This window comes from Nicotiana attenuata, unplaced genomic scaffold (assembly GCF_001879085.1).
Source record: "Nicotiana attenuata strain UT unplaced genomic scaffold, NIATTr2, whole genome shotgun sequence".
Taxonomy (NCBI): domain Eukaryota; kingdom Viridiplantae; phylum Streptophyta; class Magnoliopsida; order Solanales; family Solanaceae; genus Nicotiana; species Nicotiana attenuata.
The window spans coordinates 20003-29708 of NW_017674823.1; the positions used below are offsets into that span (position 1 = coordinate 20003).

Here is a 9706-nt window from a genome sequence, read left to right on the forward strand (position 1 = left end):
CACGCGATAACACCACGTGTATAAACTGTTACCGGGTGTTGTGTGGGGTGATCCATATTATTTATAAACCTAGGACCCCCTTTCCCTTTACTTGTTTATGTTTATTTTCAGAATTGTTTAAACCATTTCCTCAAAATTTCTGCTTTCTTTATTTTTCTCCAAACTTTCAATTCACTTGCAACATTATGGGTCAATCCCCTTCTATTTGAGACCTCTATCCGCTTACTTGTTACTTAAAGTCACAATTGTAACATGGCCGGGAACCACACAAGTGGATCTTGAGGGGTGCCTAACACCTTCCCCTCGAGATAATTTCTAGCCCTTACCCGAACTCTGGTTCTTAATCTCAAACTCTTCCTTAAAGTTTCCTAATGCACTATAATTATTAGGTGGCGACTCTTCAATTCCAAAACCCAATTCCCAAATGGGAATAAAGTTGTCTTTTCCAAAAATATGTCCTAAACCCAATTTCTTGGGAAAAAGGGGGCGTCGACAGTACTATCTGCTTTCATTGTGATATTGACCCTGTGACCATCCCGGGCAAATTGTGATTGTGAGCTTGTAATCATGCCTGGCAGATTGAGATATTGACACGTGAGTTGTCCGCATGGGTGGTGATTAGAAATGTAAGCACAAGGTGCCGTGAGCATATGATCGTGGTTTGAGACTCGTGACTTGTGATTATGAGATGAGGTATCTCGAAGTAATTCGTCGTGAGACTTTTGTTAGAACGGGTCTTGATTAGATGATTTTCATTTCATCCCTTATATGTTCTCGCTGGTACTTTAACGGTGTTCTTATTACTTTACTATATATATCATATATTGATTCTTGTTGCCATTTACTGATTTCTGTTTATTAGCTTTATACTTTTATACTGCACAAGTTATTTTGACTAGTAGGTGTCTTGACTTGTATTCGTCACTACTCCACCGAGGTTAGTCTTGATACTTACTGGGTACCGATCGTGGTGTACTCGTACTACACTTCTGCATATTTTTTTTTGTAGACTCAGGTATTGGTGATATCGGACTCAGGTAGAGTTAGTTTATCAGTCGTGAGGATTCAAGGTAGAGTTGCTTGGTTGTCGCAGGCCCTTGGAGTCCTTTTCTTTTATTGTATTATCAGCTTGATATCCGAACAGTATTATATTTCAATTTTTGAGATATTCTATGTATTCAGCTAGAGTTCGTGACTCTGTATTACCTAGTATTGGGAGGTTGTAGTGATTTTTGTCGCGTAGGCTTATTTTACATTTATTTCGGTATTTATATAAATCTCTGATTTAAAATATCATAGTTAAATTGGCTTAATTCTTGTAAGTAATCGGCTTACATAGTCTTAGAGATTAGGTGTCATCACGATGCCTAAGGCGAAATTTTTGGTTGTGATATTGTCGATGTTTATCACAATCATGATTTACTCTCTGCTCAATGAATTCATCGTCCGCAAGGCTAACTGATGATTACTAACTATTCTGATTTCATAAACTCGTCTTTGTCTTATTATATATTTTCTTGGAAGTAGTATCAAACTAGAAAACTATTTTTATTCTAGTAACATATCTTTCTTCTTTTTATTCTATCTCAAAAAGATCGTCATACTTTTTTATTTAGAAACAGTTTAATTTTAAATTTGTTATTTTACCCTTAATAAGATGAATTATTGTTATATAAATTTTTATGACTTGTTTTACACTGCCAATTTTTTTAAAAAAAACTTTATTTAAGATTTGGTGGCCAGTCAAATCCGCCACATAAATTGGATCGCAAAAGTAATTAACAAAAAGGGAGCACTATGGTAGTATATTACTGCATAGTAATCGTACAACAAAGAGGGAGTCTCACGACCCCAGGTTTATTACATAAACGTTCCCTCAAGAAAACTATTACTCAACATATCTAATAGAAGCAACATATCATGGCCATCTCCTTGGCATTATTCCTGACACCGTGTTGCTCATTCATAACTGATTCTGCAACAAAAAACATAAAAATAGAAGTCATAAAAAAGAAAAAAGATCAGCACCTTTCCTCAGATAACAGTCCCGCTAGATATTAATATATACAAGTATACAGTCAATTAAAAGAAGAGTTCGTATATGAAGCATTTTCACGGTAACTTTTTCACTAAAATTCAGTTTCCTTATTTTTCTACCCTTTTTATTTTCTTCACATGCTTTACAATTTCATAAATTAGCTTTCCCTTTAAAAAGTTTTTTTACACTATCAGTATGATTAACCCGTTATGACAGGTTATCAGTATTATTTTATAAACTACTAGTACCCTACTATCGACAGTATATAATAGTTACTCCTCTTTTAACTTGTATAAATAATTTACAGTAACACATAAATATTAAAGTAGCAAAAAAAAAACAACTACTTACGTATCCACAGATCGATTTGAAGGGAACTATGCAAATTCTTTTAAAATAAAAAGGAATTAACTTATTAACACTACATAGCGTTAACAAACTTTTAAGAAGTCAGGTTATGGCCAATTGTAACTAAGAAGTTTACTTAACTTGTAATAATTAGCTTTCTAATAAATTGATAGTCCAAATATCTTTTATATCGTCAGTACATAGAACTTACGAATCACAATTGATAGTCTTGGAGACGGGAACGTTCATGGCGACACCACACTTAGAAGCAAGAGCCTGAGCAGCATCATCTTTAAGGTTTGTGTAACGGTTGGCTGCTGCCTTAACACAGTTACAAGCTGTCCTTCTATCATCTGTGGTTGCAGCCATTCCTTTAAGTTTTTCACCCCACTGCAGCAAGCTGCTCCTGGCTCACCACCTTGTAAAAGATCGACAATCATAAAATAAAATGAAGAATTTAATTGAGGCTTTTAGATAGAGTGGAGAAAAGAAAAAAGATTCAGAAAATGATTAAACAAAATTCACCGGCTTATATATATCATAAAAAACATAACATGAGCTACTGTCAAATAAAATAAGAGTTTATTTATTTTTATTTTGTAAAGTTCTCGGGTCATGTTTGTTATGAAAAGTTACAATGTTATTGCATAGAATTTAATCAGGTAATACTTGACTAGGNACTTTTAGAGACTTATAAATGGAAACATGTCATGACATTTGCATGTATAAGAATATCATTAAAGGTAAAATACAAAAATTGAACTTAAAATTTTTGAAGTGGAGCCTTGTGACTAGGAGGTTACGAGTTCGAGCCGTGAAAACAACATCTTGCAAAAATGTAGGATAAGACTGCGTACATTAGACCCTTGTCGTCTGGCCTTTCCAGAACCCCGCGCATAGCGGGAGCTTAGTGCACCGGGCTGCCCTTAAACTTAAAAGTTTCCCAATATTATAGAAAAAGTGTCCTTTTTATTTAACAAAATAGAGAGTGTCGTTGCATAAATGGAACAAAAGTGGTATATGTGTTAGTGCACATAATAATTTAAACTCATAAAATAACACACCTTGAGTAAGATAAGGTACACAAGGAGCCAAAGCAACGTCCACTTGACCACAAGTGATGGCCTGTGCTGGTTCAGCTATGAATTGAACCATGGCTAACACTACAACAACTGCTGGATTTGATGGGACTTTAGTTATATGTCTTTTATATATAGTATGTGCTAAAATCTCTTTGTTGTTTTTCTTTTTTGGTTTGAATGACCTCTATTTATAGTGCATCGGAGAACGACTAAAATGTGGGACCCAGTTATAAAATTTTAATAGTTATATTATTATTTAAAATGTTTTATAAAATATAAAGAAATCTTATTTAAAATTACCGACCAAAGTTGGCCGGTTAATACAGGGGAAGCATTTACCGACAAACTTTGGTCGCTATACTTTAATTTCTGGAAAATAACCGACCAAAGATTAGGTCAAAATTTAAAATCACTTTTATATTTACTATCTAAATAATATAAATGTAATCCGTTAACACTTTTGTAATACAAGGGATGAATACACTAACATATACTATAACATGCTATATATGTAGTTAAAGTAGTACAACGAAGCGTGTTATATATATATATATATATATATATATATATATATATATACACGTTTTGCTTTTAATATTTAACGATGCATCTAGGTAAGTTATAAGTCGACGAATCAATTTACAAACAGATATATGTGACGACCCAAAGGGTCATCACCTGTTTTCCCTTTCATCCCATGCTTCCGGGGCCTTGAAAATCTCATTTTGCCTCGATTTGCGTGCGCAATCCGGGCTCGTAGCCGGAAAGCTTAAATATGAATTCTGGGTAAAAATTGATGAATTTTGATATTAATATGGTTAAAGTTGACTTTGGTCAACATTTTGGATAAACGGACCTGGACCCGTGATTTGACGGTCCCAGAGGGTCCATAGAAAAATACAGGACTCGAGCGTATGCCCGGAATCGAAATCCGAGGTTCCGAGCCCGAGAAATGAATTTTTAAAAGAAATTATTTTTTTGAAATTTATATGGAAATTTGAAATGAAAGTGGATTAGAAAGTGTCGGTATCGGGGCCGTATTTTGGTTTCGGTGCCCGGTACATGTCTTATATGTGGTTTAAGCGCTTCCTGTGAAATTTGGTCGAAATCGGACGTCGTTTGACGTGTTTCGGACCTAAATATCTAAAAATGAAGGTTTATGAAGTTTGATGAAAAAGTAATGATTTTGAGGTTTGATTCCTCGTTTTTGATGTTATTTTGGCGATTTGATCGCACGGTTAAGTTCGTAGGGTGTTGTTGAGTTAGTGTACGTGTTTGGTTAGGAGCTCCGTGGGCTCGGGAGTGCTTTCGGGGGTGTTCGGGGTGGTTGAAACTTAGAAAAAAATTGCAGAAAATCACTACTGCTGCACCAGTTCTTGTGTAACCGCACCTGCGGTCCTTTGGCCACAGATGCGGACTCGCAGGTGCGAACGGTGGGTCGCAGATGCGGTCTCCTTCGCAGATGCGGATTCCTACCCCACAGATGCGGTCCACAAAAACGGATCTTTTCTTCGCAGGTGCGGCTCCAGCGGGGCCTAGCCATTTCCGCGGAAGCGCCCATTTTTTCGCACGTGCGGTGGCGCAGGTGCGACCCCTGTACCGCAGATGCGGAAGTCGGGCAGTGAGTCTTTTTAAAAACATAACTTCAGAGATTTTCTTTCAAACATTCTCAACAATTAGAAGACTAGGGCGATTTTCTCAAGAGATTTTCTTCTCAAATCACAAGTAAGCACTTACTAACTGATTTCTTTCCATTATCTAGTGTTTTCATCAACTTTTATCAATAATCTTAGGGTTTTAATGGTAGAAAATTAGGGAAATGGGTAGAGTTAGGGTTTTTCAATTTTTTTCTAGATTTAGACCCCGTTTTGGGGTCGAATTTGAAAACAAATTATAAATTCGGGCTCGTGGGTGAATGGGGGGTTGGATTTTGGTTCGAACCTCGTGTTTTGATCAAGCGGGCCCGGGGGCATTATTGGAAACTTTGGAAAGAAAGCTTGGAAATCTATATTTAGGCATTGGGTTTGATTAGTTTAGCTATTATTGATATTATAAAGTTATTATTTCATAGATTTGATTGGGTTGGAGCCGAATTAAAAGGGAGAGCGGTCGTTCAGGATTGATTTAGCCGTGGAAGTTGAGGTAAGTGTTTGGTCTAACTTTGGCTCGAGGGAATAAGAGTAGAGTCTTATTTGTTAATTGCTATTTGTCGAGTACGGTGTATAGGCATGGTGACGAGTATCTATACACTGGTGTCGAGCATGACTGTAAGTCCTAATTTGCTATATTATCGAATTTGTAATTATTATTTATGAGGAATTGGTTGGAAATCCTTAACACTGAGCCAGTAATTGTTGAGACTAAGTGTGGATTTAATTGTGTTAAGTAGAAATTGAATGAGTTTGTTTATAGATGGATCTCCCTTGCCGGGATAGTTTATTATATTACATTGCTCCCATGCCGGGATAGTTATTATAACATCTTTCTCCCTTGCCAGGATTATGTTGTGTATTGTGTTGAAAGAAATGGGATAGTGTGGCACGCCGACCACGAGATATTATGAAATGGGATTGTGTGGCACGCCGACCATGAGTTCTTATGAAATGGGAACGTGTGGCACGCCGACCACGTGATATTATTGTAATCGGAGCGTGTGGTACGCCTACCACGTGATGTAAGAAAATGGGATCGTGGTGCACGTCTGCAATGAGAGGAAATTGAAATAAGTGAAAGTGGTTTGTTTTCCTTTATTCTGTGTTAGAAGAAATCAGATGTAGTTTCTTTTGTTATTCCTGATATTCTGTTTTATCTGCTTCTCCATAAGCATGTTTCCCCCTCCCAGCTTTAATTGCTTACTTTCCGCTATTATTTTGTTGTACTTGTATATATATATCTGCACAGGTTTATCTGGTAGTCTGGTCTAGCCTCGTCACTACTTCGCCAGGGTTAGGCTAGGCACTTACCAGCACATGGGGTCGGTTGTGCTGATGCTACACTCTGTGCATCTTTTTGCACAGATCACAGTACCAGAGCAGCAGCTTTTGGACAGCAGTAGGAGCATTTGGGAGCTGACTTTAGTCCAGAGATCCCGAGGTAGCCTTGCTGATGTCCGCAAGGGCCCGGAGTCTCTCCTATCCTTACTTTAGTTTGTTATCCGTTGTACCGGAACAAACAGTATTGTATTTTTTTTATTCAGACGTTGTATTTAGCATTCTCTAGACGTTAGTGAGTTTGTGACTCCAGTTCTTGGGTAGAGGATTCCGTTAAACTTCCGCATTTTTCTTTCAGTTAATTATATATTGAGACTTCAGCTTTGTCATATTGTTTTGAATTTATTTATTGAGCGATAATTGCTAAAAGAAGCAAATTGATTTGGCTTGCCTAGCTCCTATTAGTAGGCGCCATCACGACTCCCGAGGGTGGGAAATCCGGGTCGTGACAAGTTGGTATCAGAGCACTAGGTTACATAGGTCTCACGACTCACGGACAAACTTAGTAGAGTCTGAGGGATCGGTACGGAGACATATGTATTTATCCCCCAGAGGCTACGGAGTTAGGAAAAATTTCACTTTGTTCTATCTTTTCGTGCGATTTTGTTTCTCAAATACTGATTGTCTTTCTACTCTGTGCTTTCGCAGATGGCAAGAACAAGTGCTTCCTCTTCTACCGCGCAGCAGCCCGAGCCCCCAGCAGCAGCTCCTGCGAGGGGCAGAGGTCGAGGCCGAAGCCGTCCCAGGGGCCGAGGGGGGGCAAAGCTCAGCCCCGAGCAACAGTCCCAGAGGTGGAGCCTCATGTTGATTATGATGAGGAAGTTCCAGCCCCAGCAGTTCCGGTGGGCCCAGCTCAGGTCCCAGAGGGGTTCATAGCCACCCCAGTTCTTCAGGACGCTTTGGTCAGATTGGTAGACTTTGTGGAGAGCGTCACTAGAGCGGGTTTGCTTCCAGTAGCACCAGCCACTTCTCAGGCTGGAAGAGGAGTTCAGACTCCTGCTACACGTACTCTGGAGCAGGTAGCTCCCCAGGATCAGGTTCCAGTGGGGTCAGCCAGCTGTGGTAGTTCAGCCGGGTATTGTGACTCAGGCAGGCGATGGAGCGGCTATGTCTGCAGATGCTTTGTGGAGGCATGATAGGTTCACCAAGCTCTTCACCACCATATTCAGTGGTACCTCGTCTGGAGGTGGGGATTCTTATGGTAGAGGCCATCCTCCGAAGCCTTTTCAGTCAGCCCTACAGGTCTCACATGGTACTTCAGGTGGTCGTGGTTCTCAACCGCATTATTCTGACCAGCAGCTCTTCAGTTCACCATCAGCACCTATCAGCGCACCACCACTCCGTTATTCTCAGCAGCCGAGGGATTGTTTCACGTGTGGTGACACGAGGCATATTGCCAGGTATTGCCCTCGAGCTTCGGACAACTCTCAACAGCAGGGTCCTTGTCCTATGATTTAGGCATCAGGCGATCCACAGGCCGCCCAGCCGGCTAGAGGCGGGGGTAGAGGCCATAGAAGTGGAGGTAGAGATCATAGAGGTGGAGCTCAGACCGCCAGAGGTAGAGGCCAGCCAGCAGCCGATCGTCCCAGGGATATGATTCAGGGAGGTGGGGCCCAGCCCCGGTGTTATGCTCTCCCAGCCAGGCCTGAGGCTGAGTCTTCAGATGCAATCATTACAGGTACTATTCTGGTCTGTGATAGGGATGCTTCAGTGCTATTTGACCCTGGGTCTATGTATTCGTATGTGTCGTCCTATTTTGTACCCTACGTGGTTATGCCTAGTGATGCTTTGGGTATTCCTGTTTATGTATCTACACCTGTGGGTGATTCTATAGTGGTCGACCGAGTTCATCATTTCTGTGTGGTAGTGTTTTAGGGTCTTGAGACCCCTGTTGATTTATTGCTCTTAGATATGGTGGATTTCGATGTTATATTAGGGATGGATTGGTTGTCTCCGTATCATGCTATCTTGGATTGTCACGCCAAGACCGTGACCTTGGCTTTGCCAGATTTGCCCCGCTTGGAGTGGAGAGGGACCCCAAGGCATACCACCCGCAGTGTTATTTCATATGTGAAGGCTCGACGCATGGTCGAGAAGGGGTGTTTAGCTTATCTGGCGTATGTTCGCGATTCCAGCGCAGAGCTCCCTTCCATTGATTATGTTCCTATTGTTCAGGAGTTCCCCGAGGTTTTCCGTTCAGACCTGCCGGGTATGCCGCCCGACAGGGATATTGATTTCTGTATTGATCTGGCTCCGGGCACTCGGCCCATTTCTATTCTGCCGTATCGCATGGCCCTGCTAGAGTTGAAGGAGTTAAAGAACAAGTTGCAGGATTTGCTAGAGAAGGGTTTTATCAGACCCAGTGTTTCTCCTTGGGGTGCGCCGGTGTTATTTGTGAAGAAAAAGGATGGTTCGATGAGGATGTGCATTGATTACCGGCAACTGAACAAAGTGACGATAAAGAACAAGTATCCACTATCGAGGATTGACGATTTGTTCGACCAGCTTCAGGGTGCAAAGGTGTTTTCAAAGATAGACTTGAGATCTGGCTACCACCAGTTGAGGATTAGGGCATCTAATGTCCTTAAGACAACATTCCGCACTCGGTATGGGCATTATGAGTTTTTGGTCATGTCATTTGGTTTGACCAATCCCCCAGCATCATTTATGGAGTTGAGTGTTCAGGCCTTATTTGGACTTGTTCGTGATAGTCTTTATTGACGATATTGTGGTATAGTCCCGCAGCAAGGAGGAGCACGAGCAGCATCTCAGAGTGGTTCTTCAGACTCTGAAGGATAGTCAGTTATATGCTAAGTTCTCGAAGTGCGAGTTCTGGTTGAGTTCGGTTGCATTTCTGGGTCACGTCGTATCAGCAGAGGGTATTCAGGTGGACCCGAAGAAGATTGAGGCAGTCAAGAACTGGCTTCGACCAGCATCAGCTATAGAGTTTCGGAGTTTCTTGGGGTTAGCAGGCTACTATCGTCGGTTCGTGGAGGGATTTTTATCTATTGCAGCCCCGATGACTAGACTGACCCAGAAGGGTGCGCAGTTCAGATGGTCAGATGAGTGTGAGGCGAGCATTCAGAAGCTCAAGACAACTCTGACTACAGCACCAGTATTGGTTTTGCCCACAGGTTCAGGGCCTTATACAGTTTATTGTGATGCTTCCCGTATTGGGCTTGGTGCAATATTGATGTAGGATGGCAGAGTCATTGCCTATGCTTCGAGCCAGTTGAAGATCCACGAGA

General features: G+C 40.9%; 1 pseudogene; it reads right to left on the minus strand.

Annotated features, from left to right (window-relative positions):
- Nucleotides 1-2593: 2593 nt before the first annotated feature.
- On the minus strand, nucleotides 2594-3557 carry LOC109219323 (annotated as a pseudogene).
- Nucleotides 3558-9706: the final 6149 nt, after the last annotated feature.